The 20,942-nt window shown below is 45.7% G+C and overlaps 1 protein-coding gene across 2 annotated transcripts in view; it reads left to right on the top strand.

The window, feature by feature from the left end:
* Positions 1-20,942, top strand: part of Mb21d2 (Mab-21 domain containing 2) — a 109,542-nt gene that overhangs the window by 27,316 nt on the left and 61,284 nt on the right. The window contains exon 1 of one of the 2 annotated variants that reach the window (XM_036204002.1): positions 9,987-10,196. The exons of the other annotated variant lie outside the window; for it this stretch is intronic. The gene's annotated coding sequence lies outside the window, so the exon portion shown is untranslated. Of the gene's footprint in view, positions 1-9,986; positions 10,197-20,942 lie in introns of those variants that run through there. 2 annotated transcript variants of the gene reach the window in all.

The raw sequence follows: 20,942 nt of genomic DNA, 5'->3' as shown, positions 1-20,942 counted from the left end.
ACTGCGATAGAGCGCCTGAAGCCTCTGGAAGAGAGGTTTAGTTTGACGGTAACATTTGCCATGCAGTGCATCCAGAACGCTTTTCCTCTTGCACAGACAACTCTGTAGCTATTAAGCAGCACTTCCCCCTTCTTAAGGTAACCATTACACCAATATCAAGACATACAGGCTCGACCAGGCTTGGTGGTACACACATTTAATCCCAGGACCAAGGTAGAGACAGGAGAATCTCTGTGAGTTTGAACTTAGCCTGGTCGACAGAGTGAGTTCCAGGCCACCTAGCACTACACAGGGAGACTCTGTCTCAAAATAAAGTAACATTGGTTCACGAGCAAATGCCGCATCCCCCAGGCTAGTGTTTAGCTTAAGGTTATCAAGGCACTGAGTTCATGAGTTCAGCATCTTCTCCCTGCTGGTCCTGCTGGTGCAGTGAAAAAAATCTGGAGATAGTGGTGACAAGGAGGATTTTCTTTTCTCCTCACAGTGCGGCACATGTGGGATTCTGTGTGAGATTTTTGTAATCTCCGGTGTCTTCGCTTCAGTCTGAGAGTTCCAATTGGAAGAGCACGTCTACTAAATCTGAAGCCGGAGTCACTTGTGTCTTAGCATTTGTGGTTTACTTCATCATTTCATGTAGCTGCCTACGGTGAATGTTGACTTGGATGGAGATAACAGACGTGCAGTCTCAGACAAGTTCAGAAAAGTGTGTTGCAGGCTGCTTGGCACCCAGGACACCATCCACCTAATTGAACTATAGCGTTCATTGTCTGTGAGTACCCAGGTAACAAAAGTATGAGAGTGTACGGGAGAATGCGTCCTACACCTTTCAGGATAGGAACCATCTCTGTGAAGACAGGAGAGGGGAATAGAATAATTATACCTGTAGATGTTTTTTTCCTTACGTGGTGGGGGAAATGTGGTAAAATGTCCGGCTGAGCACAAGCCAGTGGGTGTGTACATGGTATTTATGACGTCATTAGTGCTATTTATGCATGCTTGGAAATACAAGAGACATGCTTTTAAGGAAGTGGTTGCTTTGTTTTTATTTATGTTTTGGTGTTGGGGTTTGAACTCAGGGTCTTGTATCAGCTAAACACATGCACTCCGGCTGGGCTTGTTATACCTTTGGCCCCTTGTTTTTCCTTTCTGTTTTGAAAACCTGATAGAAATCAGTTTGTGTAAAATTAGTTTATAAACTCGAATTCTCAAAAATGTTAGTAAAATGTCTTTGTTTTTGAGATAGAGGTGTGTGTGTGTGTGTGTGTATGAAAGAGAGAGAGAAAGGAGGAGGAGGAGGAGGAGGAGGGGAAGAAGAAGAAGAAGAAGAAGAAGAAGAAGAAGAAGAAGAAGAAGCAGCAGCAGCAGCAGCAGAAGCAGCAGCAGCAGCAGCAGCAGCAGCGAAGCAGGAAGGGGCGTCTCTCACTGTGTAGCCCTGGCTATTTTAGAACTCACTCTATAGATCAGGCTGGTCCCATACTTACAAAGATTCTTCTGCTTCTACCTCCCTAGTACTGGGATCAAATGGGTATGCCATCACACATAGCCAAAATGTGATTTAAAAACAAACAAACAAAAACAACTCTCATATCATCACAAAAAGATCAAGATCATATAAACATTATGAAAATAATCTAGCTGGTGGAGCTTTTGGTTGAATTAAAGTCTAAAAAAATAATTCCTAGACATGTGGGCATTGCCAGAGTTCCAGCCAATCTTTTATACCCCATGGGTCCTGGTCCCTTCTCCACTGTAGAGAGACAGGGTTTGGGAGACTTTTGGTGGTGGGCTCGGACGGGTTTCATTTGTATTGGAATTCATACCTCTGTTACTTTCAAGAAAGACTCGATGTGGCCCTGTTCTGCTTGCTGTGGCCTTGTGGCCTTTAAGCATCATAGACTCCCAGCTCCACACACTGCTTTGCTGTTTGTTCCGCCCCACCTCTAGACAGTGCCTCTTCTGAGCCGTTTGAGGGGACCCGGATGTATGACAGCTCTCCAGGCACGGGAGTCTGGGGACCCTCAAGGAACTGTTGTCTCATTAATTACCTTTCCCTTTAGGAAGTCTTTCCTTCCTTCAGAGTCTGCCTGCTGTGCATGCCCAGGGGACTGATCAGTGTTCCTATTATAATAATCCATGCCTAGAGGGTGTGGTAAAGGTCACACATTTGATATTTATTCGTGGGCGTAGAACTGAAGCCAATCACTGTGGATGCTCTTTCTGGCAATGGGGAAGACTTGGGCTTTCTAACCAGTGTGCATGCTCCGGGATGGGGAACAGAAAGAGTATTAATAAGCCACAGTGAGAAAAATGATTAACTGTGTGTTCCAAGACCTTTAGTAATGTGCTGTTTGTCCAGCCCAGTCGTGGCGGTTTTATTGTGAGCAGTGGGATGGAGCCTCACTTGCGGTCACATCTGGAATGTGCAGACGGTCCCACGGAAGCCTCTAGTCTATTCTAACCCTTGCTAGTATGATTTTCTTCTTTCTCACCTGGAACTGGGTTTTTTTTTTCCCTTAATCATATTTATTGCTCTTATCTCAACTCTCAAATATTTCTAATCTTCTAAAAACATATAATTATCACTTAAGGGCCTGGAATGTGCCAGATGGAGCAGAAGAATGGCTTCCTGGCTGTTACACAGCACTAAATCTTTTTGAATCAGGTTTTACTTCCCAGGAATGGGAATGATACTCAGTTTTTTTTCCTGTCTGAGTGATTCATCAATTGTCCTCTCATTCAGGTACTCACCGGATGCTTTCCGGCTTCCTCTCTTGTGGAGGGTACCATGGCGGGCGCTGTGAGGAAGGCAGAGCATGGGCAGGAGAAGTATGTGCACATACGTGTTGGCGGAGTCTTCTTCTGGTCTCTGAATATTTGACTTTTAAGAGGACAGGATAGCAAACCCATGTGTTTCTCTGTTTCTCTCCACCTTCAGGACGGCTGTAGTTGACTGGAACTGCACAGTAGCTTTTAGTGATGAGAGAGTGAAGTTTAGTACAAATGGAGGGAGAGCTGCCCGTAACTGATTGCTTTAAAAATAAACAGTAACTATGCATTGCAATGAAATTCAGTAACACCGTCTTCAGTTTACATCCCATTTTATGTATTTCTTGCATAGGGTAATCTTATGTTGCTCAGGCTGGTCTTGATCTCCTGGGACCAGGCCATCCTTTTCCCCCAGCCTTCTGAGTAGCTGGGACCATGGGCAGGTAGGTAGGTGTCACTGTACCCAGTCTTAAAACAGTTTTAACAGCATGCATGGGCAGTATACTCTTGACTTTGAAAGCCAAGAAGATATCCCAACTGTCCCATAGTTCCAAAGCCCTAATGACTTTGGACCTGGCTTTCATTGTGTGAAGTTTTGTCCCTATGACTCTTAAGTGCCATTGACTCCGGTCTACGTCCTTTGCCATCACAGTCTGAGATGTCCAGAGACAGCCTAAAAAACAGACCAGATCGGTTGCGGTTGCAGGATTCCATCCTCATTCACTGTGCTTTCAGGCAGCAGCCCACCAAGGATACAGGTAGTTCTTCCAAAATCTGATAGCAGGCTCCTCTGTTCATTCAGGGAGATGATGCTTCTGAAGGGGCTGGAGGAAGCCAGGCGGGGGTGTGGGGGGTGACTTCTCTCAATTCAAGGTACTGCTCAGGAATCCTATAACTTCGGAGCTGCAGGGTAGCATCCAGACAATGGTACCTTCATTGTATTTTCCAGAAGCTTTCCAGGATTGTAATTTTAACCACTGACCTTACTGTTGCAGAGATAGTCTTCTGAGTATATTCTGAGGGACCACTTCTGCACTCCATTCTTTTGAGGTGTGCACAAGGATTTGTGCCCCGGACAGTGAATACCAAACCTAGCTATGAACTGACCTGAAGCCATCTTTTGAATTCTCTGTACTTCCATAGCTTGTTATAGCTGTACTGACCTTTCTCATCTAGAAAGTGCGTGTCTGTGTCCACGTCTTCCTCACATTAGGCTACAAGCTAGGTTTTCTTTTTTTGCATTTTGCTTGTCAATACAATTTTTAAAAGTTACAAGTGAAAAGTAAGCCCATGTCAAAGATTTAAATTCATTGACAAGAAACTGGTAGGAAAGAAAGGATTTGAGTAGCCCGTGCAGCAATAGGCACTGGAATGGGGCAGATGCAGGGCTACTTGATGTCCATACAGGGCACTAAAACAACACTAAGGACTCTGCTGTCTACCAGCCAGTAAAATCATATTTACCTATAGTGAACACAAATCTCCAAGCAGACATGTAACTGCACAAGACCTACAGCATGAACAGCATTTCTTGAGAATCAGATGATGCTCGGTGTGACTTCTACATGATAGGACTCACTACCTTCCTGCTGTTTCATTTCCAAGTGTTGCCCAATACATTCTCACGGCCCCTGTGTCCTTGGACTTCGCCTCGGAGTGTAGGTATTCATCCACTTGGTTCTTTGGTTTGTGTTGTGCTACATGACAAGGTAGGCATTAGAAATACATAATGGTGTGCAGCGCAGGGCCCTCGCTGTCAGAGTTCTGGGGCTGTTTCCTGGCATCTTTCAGGGAGTCATGTAGGTAGATGTTCTCCCCAGGAGGCGAGGCTCCTTTTGACTCACAGTCCCTTTGGGCCCTATGGCTTGTAAAGCCAGGAAAACCTGTAAATGTCACACAGGATGACAGCCAGCACCGCCCAGTCCTTTGGGGATGCATGTGGATGCTATTCTTTGTGTTTCCTTGTCTTAAGATCCTCAGTGATAGTTTCACAAGGAGCCTTTGCAGGCCAGTGCTGGCATGCTCCCCTGATGTCCGTATAAGACAGATGTACTCATTTCTGGTTTGATCAGTTTGCAGCATCCCCTTCCACTGGATTCTGTGTGAAGACCTGGCCGGGAGGCTGCTTTTTCCCAGAAGCACTGGAACCTGGCAGGGAGCTTGGACTTCACGGCTGCCAGGACAGTCTTCTTACTACTTACTGCAAATCTGTGCATCTATTCCGGGAATTTTGTATATTATTAGTTAAGTTTAATTTCCTTATTTCCACAGCGGGTGGTGGTGGCAGCTGGCATTTTTGTTAGAACTATAAAATATTCAGCGGGAAGGAGCCCTAGGAGCCCCTCACCCTCTATACCCCTGCAGCTGACACGGGGAGACTCAGCCAAAGAGCATCCATCCAGTCACCAACTTCTGTTGTGTGGTGAGTCACTGGAGCTAAGGCTTGTCTAGTCTTAGGTGTTTTCCACTATTGTAGCAATTCTCTGCTTCATCTATCGGACCAGCATGCTTATATCTCTATAACTCTCTGTAAGTGAGAAGAGCCTACATTTCTTCCCAAATGAATACGATAATCAATTTTCAAGTTATTTTAAATACGAGTGGAAAATTTTCTGACTTAGATTCTACCCATGTTAGCCTATTCCCAACAATAGAACTTTAAACTTTTAACCTTTGAAGACTTAATTATAAATAGAACGACAGGGTACGCCCGGTGGGATAAGTGGGTGACTTGAGTGCACAGACTTGCCACCAGGGCTCCCTCTGCAGGAGGACTTGGTGGTAGTACAGGCGGTGCACTGGCAGACTGACAGACAGTTCTGCCGGCTGTGAGCTCCTTGGGACTGTGGGGTGGGGCCTGTTGCAGAGAGCTGCCTGCCCTGGCCATTCCTTTCCTGGGAGACTTGCAGGTAGAGACATCTGGTACCAGTCAAGGTTGAGGTGGAAGGCTTTTTTTTCTTTTCTGGCTTTCTTCTTCTTCACTTTTCGGGGAGGTCCCTTAATAAACATCTCCAGCCCTAGCTCAGCCTCTCTCTGCCTCTGTTCCTGGGGAACCGCCATGCAGCAGTGTGTTTTGTATTTATTCTTCCTGTAGCCCCTTGCTCACGTTGCCTGCGGTAGGGCGGGAGGTAGGTGTTCAAGGTCTTCACATTCTTCTCCATTCTCTGATGAAAGATTTGGCATGTGAAGAATTTGGCCTGGGGCCAAATGCTGACTGTTTTGTGGATTTAAGAGGAAGTTTGAGTCTTTCTTGCTGTGGGTAGTCTGTGCAGTGAAAACCGGTTTTAATTGTTTATGACATTAATCAATTAAAGATTTACTTGCTTTGGGAGCAGTGTCTCTGAACGTCGGAAGCTCCTCAGGGTTGATGAGTTAGGAATTCTGTCTTTGCTTCCCAAAGCCCTTCCTGCTGCTGTTTCGGGCCCTCCACGTGATGACTGACGTCCCTTTTCTGAGCTGCGCTTGGCACAGCGCCTCCAGTCTGGCTTTCTAGCAGAAATGAGTATGCTGCTAAAGGACTAGACAGAGGCAATAGATGGAGAGGGAGACTTGAAGGAAGGAAGGAAGGGAGGGAGGGAGGGAGGGAGGGAGGGAAGGGAGGAAGGGAGGAAGGAAGGAAGGAAGGAAGGAAGGAAGGAAAGAAAGAAGGAAGGAAGGCCGGCCTTTCTGAGGCCTAAGAGAGATTTGTTTCAACTCTGCTTGCTCAGGTGCCTTCCACCTTGGCCAGTACTGAGAACAACAGAGCACCTTACCCCTCACCATCTGTTGGCCCTCTTGGAGACCTTGGTTAAGGCTGTTGGTGCTGGCCAGCTCTGGTGTTAGTGGCTTCAGCCTAGGAAGTGTTCCATGTACCCTGTGTCCCAGTGGGGTATGCCTGGGAAGGGAACATTAGAACCTTCAGGGTATAGGACAGGACATAGAAGTATTTCTACTAAATACTTGGAAGCAAAGAGAGACTCCTGTGCGCCCCACCCCCACCTGCCAACTCCTAGTGCATTGTTGACATCTATGCATTCAGCCCCCACACTGGAATTCGGGTACCTGGGAGTCCTGCAGATAGAGAGCTGCTGCTTCTGCACGTCTGTCTTTTGAGGAGAAGGGGGTTTGTTTAGAATTCTGCTCTTAAACCCAGTGTCCACCATGTGAGCAGTATGGAACCAGCAACTGGGTTTTCACAGGGAGGCCGTAGACGTGGCTCCTATAAACCCAGACATTCAAAGCCCTCACTTAATGGAGGTTTTAAATGCTGTGATAAATAAGTTTTTTTTTTTTTTTCCTTGAAAGGGCAGACTAGAGCAGGAGGTGCAGCTGAATTAGTCTGTTCTGTAGATGGCAGCAGGCAAAGCCTTGATACCAAAGAAATTGCTAAGCTTTTTATTTCTTGTCCAATTTTCTCACTAAGGGGAGAGAGGTCTATAAAGGCGTTCATCTGTGTCCATTTTTTAAATGACTTAGTCTTGCCACTGAATTTGCCTAGGGGAAGAGGAGTTAGAAGTAGACAATACACCACAGAGTCAAAAAGCCTTTTGAAATCATTTAGTTCACGGTCTTCATTCCGGGTGTTGGGAAGAATGAGGGGAAACTGTTTGGGGACTTTGTGCAGGGGCAGATCTCAGTGGGCCCAGGACTTTGCCCAGGACTTCTCCTGTGTTAGAAGTACATGGTACATTGATTTGTTTCTAGCTGTGATGTGAAAGGGGCATGTGCATGTCTGCATGCCTGCCTGCATGCGTGTGTATGTGAATATGTGTGTGTGTGTGTGTGTGTGTGTGTGTGTGTGTGTGTGTGTGTGTGTGTTTTAACTGGCTTTCTGTTATTGTGACCTAATGTCTGGACTAATCAACTTAAGGGAAGAAAGGCTTTTTTTTTTCCTTGATCACTCCGGTTCTGAGCCATCAGAGGCTTCAGTTCACAGCCATTTGATTCTGTTGACTTGGGCCTGTGGTGGCGCAGTACAATGGGTGGGAGCACATTGTGGGGGAGCCTGGTCCCCTCCCAGCATACAAGAAATAAAGTGAGACAGACAGGGCTTGGGATTCTAATCAACCCTCAGAGGTATGTCTCCATTGTTCTAAATGCCTTCTTAAAGATTCGAGAAGTTTCCTATAGTGATACAGGTTTTTCCACACTGGCCTTTGGGGCCACATTTGATATCCAGTTTATGGCAGGGAGTCATTATCTATTTGGGAGCCCCAAATTTTCAGGAACTTGTATCTTTGCCCTTCAGAGTTTTGGCAAGAAACATAAACTCGAGATCTTAGACATGACAACTTCTGGAGAGAAAGAAGTGTAAAACATGAGCATCAGTCTTGTGTACTTGCTGGTGGATTGACCAGATCCCTCACCCCCATCTCAAGTCTGAGTAGTTATGGTGTCACTCAGTGGTTAATTACTCTCCTTTTTAATACAGACACATCTCTAGGAGTTTGAGATAGAGGTCTTGAGCAAACACTGAGTAACTATGGTAAGTGTTGTAACAGGAGCTGATGTGCACACACACAACACACAATATATGAGGACACACACAGCATGTATTTGAGTTTCATGGGAAGACACCTGTATGGAGTCTTGTGGGAAGACAGTGAGCCCCTGATATAGATGGCTAGGGACATCTCATAGGTGAGCGGGCCTTTGGAAGGGGCAGAGCTTAGGGAAGAGGGAGTAGTGTGAAGTCGTTCCTCAGATGATGCTGGTTCAGGTGTTACAGAGCATGCACATGGCCCTCTTCACAAAGGACCGCTGATTTGAAATGATTCTGATCTTAGGATGACTATCAGTTATCTTTGCTTTGAAGGTTTATTCCCTTCTTTTTTTTTTTTTTTTTTTTGAAGATTATGACCTTGATAGTTACAAATATTCCTTTACTGATGCTTATGACCTTCTGGAATGATTGGAAAGTAATCATGCTTGATGCAAAAGAATAGCTATGATTATCTGTGGGGATTTATTCCATCTCCTCAGTTAGAAAATTGAGAAAGTCTGTCTCATAAAGGCCCATATGCAGCCCTCAGGGTTCTGGGAACACAGTAGGATAAGGTCTTGAGCGTATGTAAGATCTTGCCTTTTATCCCCTTCTCCTCCTCCTCCCTTCATGGTGTCATCCATAAACAAGCAGTGACCATTCACCATAGATTTTGCTCTGGATCCTGGAGATCCCCTCAGTTTGAGGAATAAATGTCAACCTGCTGCAAAGACTCAGAAGAGGTCTTCATCAGGGACAAAATTGCTGACGGAAGTGACTTCAGGGAGGAAGAATTGGAGAGGGGCCAGCCCATCATGTGGGGAAGCCATGGCAACTGGCGTGTTGAGAGCCAGCAGCCACTGCATCTCATGTCCCGGCAGAGCGGGAAGCAGAAATGGCCAGGCTATAAATAACCGTTAAGGTCTCTCGTCATTGACACACCTCACTAGCTGTGCCTCCTTCCCTAAAGGTCCCACAACTTCCCCACATACCACTGCTAGCTAAGGAAGAAAGTATTAGCACCTGTGAGCATGCCAAGGACATTGGACATTTGAGCCATTTTAATCAGTTTCTCCAATGTTAGGTCCTGAGGGAGAGGAATCTAGAGCCTGAATGACCAGTGAATGGTAGAAAATCACCAGATCAAGTAAGGAGACTCAAAGAAAGAACATTCTCCTTAGAAGACACATTCAAAAGCCACAAGGCCTGTGGGCGATGGTGGGGTGCATGGGGAAGTGAGACAAAGGAACAGGAAGCAAGAGCCTTGTGCACCAGACTGGGATATAGGGCAGTATCCTGATAGCAATGTCTGTGCAAAGATTTCAGCAAAAGACATGCTTTTCTGGGACACCACAGAGCTGTGGTTGGGAATAGGGTGAGTACAGTACATGGAACACACAGTAGGCATGTGTTGCCCTAGTTGAGGAAAGAGACAGTAAGAGCCTACAATTATGGAGAAAATGGAGCAGATCCAGGCGATAAGTAGAAGACAAAAGTGAGCAGAGTTGATGTTTAGGAGAAGTAGAAACTCAGGACGGCAGCCAGGTTTCTCTTGGGCCCCAGACCATGTGGTAGACTTGTCCCCAGAAGAGGAGTGTGGTTATCAAGAAGCAGGTTTCAGTAGGAGGGGGAAGTGTTGAGCTGGCAGTGCCTGGGGAGCAGCTGGGAGTGATGCCAAACCACCCCTTTCCAGTGGGCTGATTGTCACTAGTGGTAGAGGACACCACACATCGGAACAGGGCCCTTTAACTTTACCGGCCAGGGAAAATGGCGGAGCATTCAATGGCTTGTGTAGGAGAAGGTAGCCAGTCACCGGGAGAGCCAGGACTGGGCCCCATGTCACCAGCCTCCTTGTTAGGAGGGTGTCTACTCCTATTGCTGGCTTGGTGGGCTCCGGCAACACATTAGACATCAATCCATGTAGCCACATGTCCTTCTCCGGGGAAGAATCGCTGACAGAATGCAGACCGTAAGTCCGGGTGGGGACTGTGCCCCATTTGCATCTCATTCCGTTCCATCTGCCTCATTTTCACACGATTATGGCAACTTTGTTAGGCAAGTGGTTTGCTTAACTCAGTGGAAAGTCTTAATTACTCTTTAATAGCTATGTACAGAGGGAAAGTCAGCTTTAATGTTTAATCATTTGGTTGTCTCTTGAAGTTTATTTTAGTATTCTATTTGTGTACCCATAAAGTATATGAATGTATATTTGTTCCATTTCCATTTTCATTCCAGATTTCGGTGAAACAAAAATATTTTCTCTTTGTGTATGATTGCTATATCAACAGCAAATTTAATGAAAAAATTAAACATTTACAATCCACCCACGGTTTTTCTGTAACCACCTCCACAACAGCAGCAGTTCGAGCTTTAGATACTTACAGTCCTCTCTTGACACATCCATATGGTAATTCTAATTTGCATTTTCACTTCCTTTTAAAAAAGATTTATTTATTTTTTATTTGATGTGTATGGGTATTGTTCTTACATGTATCATGGCGTACCATTGTGCATGTGGTGCCTGCGGGGGGCCAAAAGAGGGCGTCAGATACTCTGGAACTGGAGCTAAAGCCCATATTAAGCTGCCTTGTGGGTGCTGGGAATGGAACCCAGGTTCTCCAGAAGAGCAGTCAGTGCTTATATTGCTGAGCCGTCTCTCTCCAGTTCTTGCATTTTCTCTATTTTTGTTTTTCTTTCTTTCATTAAATATCTCACCATATTTTCCACCCATCCACCCATCAACCCACCCACCCATCCACCCACCCACCCATCCACCCACCCACCCATCCACCCATCCACCCATCCACCCATCCACCCATCCACCCATCCATCCACCCATCCATCCACCCATCCATCCACCCATCCATCCATCCATCCATCCATCCATCCATCCAGCCAGCCAGCCAGCATTGTCAGGAAGCTGGATCTCTTCTAAATACTAGGTGCTATGAAGCTAGACTCAACAGATTAGAGGTGCTTGGGTAACTGTGGCCATTCTTTGTAAATCATCCATATGCAAAGCCCTCCTCCAATGTGGTGAGGTACTTAATAAAGAAAAACACAAAATAGAGAAAATGCAAGAGCTGGAGAGATGGCCACAGGCCACAGTGCACAGAAACTGCCAGCATGTTACCTTTCCCATCCCAGAGGCTGTCAGGCACCCTAGACCCAACAAAGCCAGAGGAGGAAGAGATACTCTGGACACCATTAGAGACAGATGGACACATGGAGAGGTTGGTGGGGGAAATATCAGCTTCAGTGACTCTGAAGAGGGGTTGTCAGGAGAATTAATGATTCATTTGTGATGTCCCCATCTCCTTCCCCAACCACAGACCTGACTAGAAGCCAGCATTGAGAATCTACCAATATTACCCATAAGTTTCTGCTGTTAAGCTTCTGATTAGTAATGAGTCTTTTGAACCTTCTATGAGAGTTAGTAGCCTTCCTAACAGATTTGTTTCCAGTATGTCAGACATCTGCTGCCACAGTTCCCATGATTATTAATTTAAAATGATCTGTAGTGGGCTGGAGAGATGGCTCAGAGTGGTTAAGAGCTCTGACTGCTCTTTCTTGAGGTCCTGAGTTCAATTCCCAGCAACTACATGGTGGCTCACAACCATCTGTAATGAGATCTGGTGCTCTCTTCTGGCGTGTAAGCATACATACCGGCAGAACACTCTATGCATAATGAACAAATAAATAAATCTTAACAAAGAATGATCTGTAGCTGGGTGGAAGTCAGGACAGAAAGTCAAGGCAGGAACGTGGAGGCAGAAACAGAAGCAGAGACCATGGGAGAATGCCGCTTACGGCTTGTTCCTCAGGGCTCACTCAACTTGCCTTCTTGTAGAACCTGGACATGGGTAGGTAGCACTGTGCACAGTGGGCTAGGCCTTCTCACATCAGTCATTTATCAATAAAACGCTCCACAGACTTGCCTACCCATAAGCTACTGCTGGTACGTTCCTGATTAGTAATGAGGCTCTCTAACTTCAGTGGCTTTTTTAATGGATGGTTTTGCCTCCAGTGTGTCTGCCCTCTGTTGCCGTGGCTCCCAGGATCATTAACTTAAAATGATCTGCAGCTGGGTGGGTAGTCCCTGCACTCAGGAGGTTGAGGCTACAGCAAGAAAAGGCCTCTCAGTCTGAGAAAATAGTGTGTGTGTGTGTGTGTGTGTTTGTGTGTGTGTGTGTGTGTGTGTGTGTGCCTCCTGGGTGGGTACCCTCGAGTCAGATCCCCTTGAGCTGGAGTCACTGACAGTTTTGAGTTGCTCAGCATGGATGCTGAGAACTGAACTCCAGTCCTCCACAGGAGGAGTAATCACTCTCAACCAAGGAGTAATTTTTCCAGCCCCAGCCTATGAACCAGTCTCTAAGGATGCTTTTACCTTTGCTCATCTGTCCACTCACCAAGTCTCTGCCCTTTCATGTCCCCTGTTCTGGATTCCTTTGTGTTCCTTCAGCCTGACAGTCTTAACACTTTGTTTTGTTTCTTTGAGACAGAATTGCACATAGTAGCTTAGGCTCGCATGGAGCTCACTAGTAACTGAGAAGATGGCCTTGAGCTGACCCTCTGGTCTTGCTCAGGAGTGTACACCTTGAACACACTGTCTTTGCCTCCTCCATCTCCTTATTCCTGAGGTCTGCTTCCCTGGGGTAAGGTTGGAGCTTCTTTCTTTATTTCCCCTCTGATATCTATGTCTGATAGTCATTTTGTTATTAGGAATGTGATCCCCATGTACGTTAGTTCTATGGTCTTGTTTCCTTTTGTATCCCAGCACCCTGTGCAGTGCCTAGCATATGGTTTATATTTAAGGGGGACGTTGAAAACTGAGGTATGTGCTTTACAGTAATGAAGGTTTTCATTAAAAAAATATTTTTATTTTATATGCATAGGTGTTTTGCCTGTATGCATGTCTGTATGCCACATGCAAGCCTGTTGGCCTTGGAAGGCAGAAGTGGAGTTGGAGCCGCTGGAACTGGAGTTACAGACAGTTGCGAGCTACCATGTGGGACTGGGAATGGACCCTAAGTACTCTGGAAGAGCAACAAGTGCTCTTAAACCCCTGAACTATCTCTCCAGCCCCACAAGTTTTTGTTTTTCACCTTTGCAGTAATTATTCTCAACTGTCCAGTAACCATCATTTTAAAGTGTGTTTATATTCAGAATATTTGTAGCTTTTCATGATGGCTGATTGTCAGCGTGGGTAGAAGATAGGTGGCATATAGATGTGATAGAGTCAGCCCCTGCTTTCCCAGACATTATTTCCACCTTTCATGTGACTATGTGGAGCTTTGTGTATCTAAACAGTTACAGTCCTGAGTCCGAAGCACCAGTATGATTTTTTGGGGGATGATTTTTAATGACCAGTATTATAATAGCCTTTCTGATGAACCGCTGGACCCTTGGCTTTACCTTTTAGCACGGTCCGTCCAAACGGTGTAGACGTACAATTTATTTCCCTCTGAGAATTGTCCTGTGTGATACTGACATACAGGAAGGCCCCCAAGTTCTCTCACTTCCCGACTCTCCTGCAGTTCACATCCCTAGCATAGCTTACTCCAGCAGGTGGTAGACCGTGGGGTTTCTCTCTCTTTAATGTCAGCGTCAGGCTGCTTTCCTCTGCTCAGGCTTTAATAGGCTCGCTGATGGCCTCTGTTGCAGGCACCTCCCCTTCCTGTGAAACTGGACACAGCTTCAAGTTCAAGGCCAAGTCAGGCTTGTAGCATAGAGAGACTAGTGAGAGTGTAGGCAGCTGGCACGTTCCATCGAGAATGTGTGCGCGCGAGGCAAGCACTGTAGTACTGAACTATACACACAGCCCTTTACTCTCCTTTGCCCCAGTCAGGAATCCCAACTTTGATTGGCACCTGGTAGGCTTAACCATATATTAGGGGGCTCTGACTAGTTGTGCTTAGAGTCCATTCTAAGGATATAGAAGATAGAGTTACTCAGTGCTTGAGATCTGAGCTGGAGGTGACTCCAAGTTCTGGGCTGATTGACTACACTCTGTCTCTCGCTCCTCCAGCACCCAGTCCCAACACATTTCTCACTCCCATTTCATCCTGAAATGTGGTGTGTGTGTGTTTCTACAGTGAGTGTGTAGCCTGGGCAACCACTTGGTGTTTTATTTCCTGGATATAGTTTCAGTGAGTGGCATTGTCCTCACATGCATTTCATTGGTTCCGTCAATGGTTCCGTCATCAAGTCATGTGATGCTCGGGTAGCAGTTGGCTTATCTATCCATTCACGGCCACTCTGCTGCATCAGCTTCCTCCTGTGTTGCCTGTGGCAGGGAACAGCATGAGGGAGTTGCACTGACAAGCCTCACATGTGTGGCTTCCCTAGACACAGCATGGAACAGCCTTTCATTTTAAAGACCAGAAAGTCAGGCCTTAATGTATTTTCACATTGCGTCTGTTTGTTTTGTTTTGTTTTGTTTTTTTTTTTTTTGAGCTGAGGATTGAACCCAGGGCCTTGCGTCACATTGCGTCTACAGCCCTCTCCCATGATTCTTTTCTACAGATGATTAAATAATTAGGAGTAGGAAAAGACAAACAAGGACTCCTGATCATTCCTTTCTATTAACTGGCAAGTAGTTTTAGGAGCAGCACATTTCTTGAAATCCCAACATAAACACCAGGAATGTATTGGTTTCTTGCCACTGAAATCTCATGGGTAGAGAGCTGGCATTGTTCAGACAAGTCAGGTGAGACCCTGGTCCTCCATTTCCATCCTTTCCTGGTTTTTGTGCACATTGCTTTGACTCCCTTTTCAGAGATTTTTCTTTGTCTGCTCCCGCTGCCTCTTGCCTGCTTCAAGTCCAAAGGAAAGGTCGATCCTGAAGAGCTCAGCAGTGAAACCATGTGTCCAGCCCTGCTAACTTCAGAACTTGGCTGCCTGAGTGAGGGTGGGCTAAGAGGTGGGGAGCCACAGAGAGGCAGGAGATCACAGGAGGAGAGTTGTTGGGGCTAGAAGGCTGTGGTACTCAGAGTTATGCGCCAGTGACGGAATCCCTGAGACCAAGGAGCAAAGTCCTGCTCATTTTCATGGAGACGCCAGTCTACAGTCACATGTCCCCATTGCTGTGGGCAGCATCATGCCAGAAGCACATGGTGGGAGAAAAGGCATGGCAGCTTGGAGATACACAGAAGTAGAGACAGATGTGAAGGGGGAGAGGGAGGAGGGAGCTAGCATCTGGGATTCTGGGAGCTCTTTCAGGGAGAGGTGTGCTCTTATGACCCACCTTCCTTCCACCTCCTACCAGACTGCACTTCTTAAAGTTTTCCCACATCTCCAACTAGTGTCTGCAGCCGGGGACCAAACTATCAACATACAAGACTTTGGGCCGTTTAAGGTTGAAATAATAACAAAGGCCTTGAATATATCAAGTCCCGGTGGAGTTACTGCCTAAAAACCAGCCCATGACCTAGTGATTCTGTGGGTCAGGCATTTATCCAGACACAGGGATGGATGGCCAGTAATTACTCTCCTCTGGTGGGACTGGCCAGACATCTCTGTCCTCCAGGGGTCCAATCTCCTTCCTTTTCCACCTTTTGCCGTGGCCTCTTACAGCACAGCAGCCTAGTTCAGGATTTCTGTGTCTAGTATGTAGGCTAATAGAATCTGCCAGTTTCTTGAGTCTGGAGCCTGGGACACCTCCATATTACTCTGTCCCTCAGGCAGTCACAGAGCCTACCTACTCTGGTCCCAGAGCGCAGAGAACTTAGCCTCTGCCCTTTGAAGGGAGCGTTCTCAGAGAATCTGTGATCTGCCACAGTTATCTGCTCATCTAAATCTGTTCACTGATTAGAACCTAAGGCCCTTCAGCTAGAGCAGCTGTTGGTCCAGTGTTTTGGCACACCCCTCCCCCACTTTCGGGGGAATAAAATGAAAACAACACTGTTCTGCACTCTGAGCCCCACCCACCCCAGCTTATGAGCCAGAGTGACCTGCTTGCTCAGATTAGTTAGGTCCTGACAAAATGCTGCCTGTCAGTGTGGACGGGGGAGGGGGGTGCAGCGGGGTGTGGTGGGAGGCCCGCTATTGTGCATCAGCCTCAGGCTAGTGGGCCTTCACAGGCCTTCTCAGCAGAGAGACTGTTTCTGTTGGGCTTGGTGTATCTGTATTTGGAGAAAGACATAGATCTGCTGTCTGTTGCCTGAACTGTCTGTCTTTTCTTACTATAGGCTCCTTCCACTGGTCATGAGGCCATGTTTGAAAGTTGGTCATTTTGTAACCTGTTATGGGGTGTTTTCTGGGTTTATTACTTTCCTCCAACCTGAGGCTTTGGGCCGTCTGTGTGCACGAAAGGCAGGGAGAGGAGAAGCAGCCCTCTCCATTCTCTCTTCATTTCCTCTCCCTTCTGGGAGGAAGGAGAATGTGCAGCCTGTTTTCACATGGGACTTGATGTCTATTGCTGAGTGTCCGATGCAGGAGGTAAGAGGTAGTCAGGGAGCACAGCCATGCAGCAGGCCAATTAACTCTTCCAGAGATAATGGCTCGCTTCTCTCCCAAGTTACCTAATGCCTGGCACTAGAACAGATTGTTTTTCTAGCCTATGTTTCACGTGACCATGCCTCAAAAAACAAGCAGTCTTCATGGACAGGCAAAACAATTTAGTTAATCGAGAATTCATTGATGGCCTGGCCACCTGGAAAAAAGAAATTACTCTATAATTTAGAGTTAAATGTGTTTGTGTGTGCTCATGCGTGCATGCATGTCAAGAAGTGCTTTTACCATAGAAGATCTGGCAAAAGGAATCAGTTAGGAGCCAGGTTCAGGGGAGAGATTTATATTCCTTTACCGTTTGCGTCCGTTCTCTTCTTAATCAGAGAAAGAGGGATTACTCCTTGTTTTTTTATTTTTGTTTTTGTTTTTAATTCTAGCAAATTGAACAGAATGCTAGTAATGTTTTCAGTTTTTAAAAAGTATTTATTTTTAGTTGTGTGTATTTGTGTATGTCTGTGTGTGTGTATGTGCACCACACTCATGCAGGTGCCTGTGGAGGCCAGAAGAGGGCGCCAGATGCCCTGGGACTGGAGTTACAGATGTGAGCTGCCTAATGTGGGTCCTGGGAACTGAACCTGGTCCTCTGCAAGAACAGTAAGATCTCCTAACCAATGAGCCATTTCTCCAGTCCATTTTCAGTGAAAGGTAGATCTTGCTCTCACTTTTACATTGCAGTTTTAGTATATATAAAGTTTGCAGTTGGGGCTGGAGAGATGGCTAGTGGTTAAAAGTACTTGTTGCTTTTTCAGAGGTTCAATTCCCAGCACCCACATGGTGTTTCAAAACAAGCTGTAATTTTTGCTCTAGGGGATCTGATGCTCTCTTCTGGCATCTCTGGGTACTAGGCATGTATATGATGCCTAGATATACATGCAGGTAAAACAGTCATATAAAAATCATAATAATTAAAAAACTTTAAAAAAATTTGCCGTTGCCTTATTTAGATACAAGCTCTTGCTATATATGTAGCCTGGGTCGGTCATGAACTCATGCCCCTTGTACCTTGGTCTCCCACTTTTGGTTCCACGGTTGCTTTTAGTTTTAAGATTTACTTTTAATGTGTGTGTGTGTGTGTGTGTGTGTGTGTGTGTGTGTATGTGTGTGTGTGTATGTGTGTGTGTATGTATGTGTGTGTGTATGTGTGTGTGTGTGCGCATGTGTGTGTGTGTGTGTGTGTGTGTGTATGTGTGTGTGTGCGTGTGTGTGTGTGTGTGTGTGACTGTGTGTATGTGTGTGTGTGTGTGTGTGTGTGTGTGTGTGTGTGTGTGTGACTGTGTGTGTGGGTATGTGGTCATGAGTACAGGAGCCTGAATTATAGGTTGTTGTGAGCCACCCAATGTAGGTGCTGGGAACTGACTTGGGTCTTCTGCAAGAGCAGCAGGTGCTCTTACCTGCTGCTCATCTTCTCGGTCCTGTTGTTTGTTCATTTTTTTTTCTCTCTCTCTTTAAAAAGAGATTTATTTATTTATGTTGTGTGTATATGGTGTGCTTGGATGACTTTAAGTTCAGGTGACTGCAGGTCAAGGCATGGGATCCTCTGGAATTGGGGTTACCGTGGCTTTGAACCATCAGAGAGTCCTCTGCAGTAGGCTGAGCCGTCTTTCTAACTGCTGCAGTTGCTTTTTAAAATCTGATTATTTAGATCTCCTCCACTTCTCCTTCACAGGGTCATCCATGTGTCCCTCGTAGGGTCTTTGTCGGTTAGCTAGCCTCTCTGGAGTTGTGGGTTGCAATCTGGCCATCCCTTCCCTCCCATTTATTATCCACTTATGAGTGAGTACATACTATGCTTGTCCTTCTGAGTCTGGGTTACTTCACTCAAGATGATATTTTTCTAGATCCATCCATTTGCTTGCACATTTCCTGATATCATTGTTTTTTTACTGCAGAGTAGTACTCCATTGTGTATATGTGCCATATTCTCTTTATCCATTCTTCAGTTGAGGGGCATCTAGGTTGTTTCCAGGTTCTGGCTATTACAAATAATGCTGCTATGAACACAGTTGAGCATGTGTCCTTGTGGTAAGATTGAGCATTCCTTGGATATATGCCCAAGAGTGGTATAACTGGGTCTTGAGGAAGACTTATTCTCAGTTTTCTGGAGGGGTGGGGTCTGTGGATAGCATGAGGAGTAGAAAATTTCTTAATAAAGAAAAATAAATAAATAAAAGAAATAAAGAAAAAGAATGAAGAAAAAAATTAAAATGTTCTATCAGAATAAGTACTTATGTAATTAAAATTCATACATTGTAAATGATATAAAGAATTAATATTATTTATATTAACACAGAAAAATTAAAAATCTAATTATTTGAGCTTCAGACGTGAACAGTTAATTATGATATTTGAGGAAAAGTCCATTGGTACCCAAGGGTCATACTCCAAATTGATCACATCACTATTCCTATCAGTAACTTCCCAAAGGTGGCAGACATAGACAGCATACATTAAGCCGAGAGGAATGATGGGATGGCTGGAAGGATGGGTGGGTGCCATGCAGAACAGACTTGTAGGCCATATTTGCTCTCTGAGCTCCATCACACCTATGTATACCTCCAGTTTCAGGTCTCACTTGGTCCTTAAGTCTGGGAGTCCAGCGCATGGGGTGAAGTTGTCTTTGTCCTTCACGAATGCTCCTTAGGGGAAGGCAGGCAGCTCCTGCTCCTTTTCTCCATCCAGCAGAACCTTCATCCTTGGAACTGGGATGTATTGTGTTGGCTTCTGTTAAACATGTTCCTAGAAACCCTTGTATTATGTGTTTCAAGAGAAACTCCAGAACTCTGGAACGGGAGGGTGCTGGCAGCCTGGGTTCTGGAGAGTGAACCTTGGCTGAGCTGCCAACTTGTTGTAACCTCTGGGCTTCCTTTCAGCCCCCTTGACTCTGTACTGCCTCCTTGGTTGCTATGGGAATGAAAGCCAGCGATGTGAGAATGCTCTGGAAGGCTGGGGATGCTGTACGGGAGAGGTTATAGAATGGCATTTTAAGAACTCTTACAGCTGCCAGCTGTCACACCGGGGGTTGGGGTGGGGAGGCTAGACAACCGATATTTATATCTCACAGTGCTGGGGGCTGAGAGATCCAAGGTCAGGGCACCAAGGGATTTAATGTCAGGTGAAGGCCCATTTCCTGGCTCAGTGGCGATCATTTTTGCTGTGTTCTTTCATGCCTTAAGGGAGAGTACCTGAAGGGTACTCTCTGTCTCTCTTGTTTAGGCACTAATCCCTCCATGAAGGCTCCTTCCTGAGGCTCCTAATACAATCACCATTAGGATTAAAATTTTAATCCAGGCCTTTTTGGTGGGGCCATGACATACAGAAACTATGTCCTCCTTATCTTTGCCTCCTTAGGGCCTAGCACAACTTTTGAAAGTATTTAGCACCTAGTAAATATTTCATGACACTAAGAACAAATTAAAAAGGTAAAAAACTAAACTACTTTCTAACCTCACCTCTGATTCAAGATTAGTGTTTGTGCTTCCTCGTTCCTGCTCAGAAGACTCTCGCCAGTCCATGCATGAATGTGCATTGGTTCCCCTCAGCTTCAGGAATGCTGGAATCACTGATGTGCTCTTTTTCTCACAGATTTGGTATCAAGAAGGCTGAAGTCAAGAAATGGCAAGCTCCTTCTTCTGGAGACTTCGGACAAGACTGGTTGCTTCCTTTTCTGGCCTGGTCACAGACAGTCTGTGGCAGTCCTTACCTCACAGCTGTGCCACTTCAGCCTTTCCTCCATCCTCATGTGGACTTTGTGTGATCTCATTGTTGCTGGCTGCATCTTCTATGTTCTTACGCTGAAATCTCAAACCCAGTGCATCTTAAAGAGGCACTCTGTCAGTGCTGGGTCATGAGACTCCATTTATTGTGAGTGGAATGAGGGTCTGTATAAAAGGGGCCCTAAGGAGCTTGTTTTACCTCCCATTATGTCGAAATCCAGCAAAAAGCACTGATTAGAGGTAGCTCACCCTTCCCAGGCTGCTCTCATAAATCTGCCAACGCCTTGGTACTGGACTGTCCAGCCTCCAAGCTGGAAGTGGTGCATGTGTGTTTATAAAGCATTTTGTGGTTGTGTATTTTGTGGTAGCATTCCCAGTGGACCAAGTTAGCTTCTTCCCCTCAGTGTGCAAAATCCCCCCCTTTATATTGCAAATCACTGAATTTTCAGCCTTTCTTAGTTTAGTATGCCTACATCTTACCTTGATCATTT

This window comes from Onychomys torridus, chromosome 12 (assembly GCF_903995425.1).
Source record: "Onychomys torridus chromosome 12, mOncTor1.1, whole genome shotgun sequence".
Lineage (NCBI taxonomy): Eukaryota > Metazoa > Chordata > Mammalia > Rodentia > Cricetidae > Onychomys > Onychomys torridus.
This window is presented reverse-complemented; position numbering and strand designations above follow the sequence as displayed.